Consider the following 813-nt stretch of genomic DNA (forward strand, 5'->3'; position numbering starts at 1 on the left):
GCTGGTTGTCGAGTGGCCTTTCCAGTAGCCTCTTGAAGACCCTCCCAAGCAGTGGACTAACGAAGCTCTGTTTGGAAAATTATTCAACTGTGCTGAGGAGCTCCTTCCTCTTTCCAAATCCTGGAAGAGCCGGCTGAAGGCTGGAGTTTCCATACAATTTCTTGATCTCTGTTTAAAAGGAGGGAGGAGAGAAGCAGGATTGGGGACAGAAGGAAGAGGGGAATCTGAATTAAGATGTGCCAGTTTAAGCAGCAAACGGATCTTAAGACTATGTCTCCATACAGTAAACAGCTGTTGAGAAAGGGTTTTTTTGTTCTTAGCCCAAATTCCCTGAAGACCTAGGAGTTTGGTACCAATTCCTCTCTGGAACTGAACGCCATTGGGCTGAGGTTAAACAGTGCTGAACATTTTTGCCTCCCACTGACTCTGATGTACTGCTACAATTTCATGTAATTGAAAAAAATCTGATAAAATCTGGTAAAATCTGATTTTCTGAAAGAATCTCTCACTTGTCTGTATTAACAGAACTTCAAGTTTATCCTTTTCAAATCTCATTAGCCTGTAGCTGCCATTTCCCATGGTAAAACCAGATCCCACTTTAAGAGATTTTGGCTTTTTTTTCCCCCTGTCCTTACTCCAGCATAACTCTGCTCTCAGCTGCAGTGTATTGTTACAAGAACTACAATTTTCACATGCAATGTATTTCAATTCTACATCCTGAAACAATGAAGTTCCATAGATGTGCATGGAGTTGCATACTCCTTTCACAATGCCTGTCTCATTTTTACCAATTCTATACAACAATAAATACAG

The sequence above is a fragment of the Merops nubicus genome, unplaced genomic scaffold (genome assembly GCF_000691845.1).
Source record: "Merops nubicus isolate BGI_N331 unplaced genomic scaffold, ASM69184v1 scaffold8236, whole genome shotgun sequence".
Taxonomy (NCBI): domain Eukaryota; kingdom Metazoa; phylum Chordata; class Aves; order Coraciiformes; family Meropidae; genus Merops; species Merops nubicus.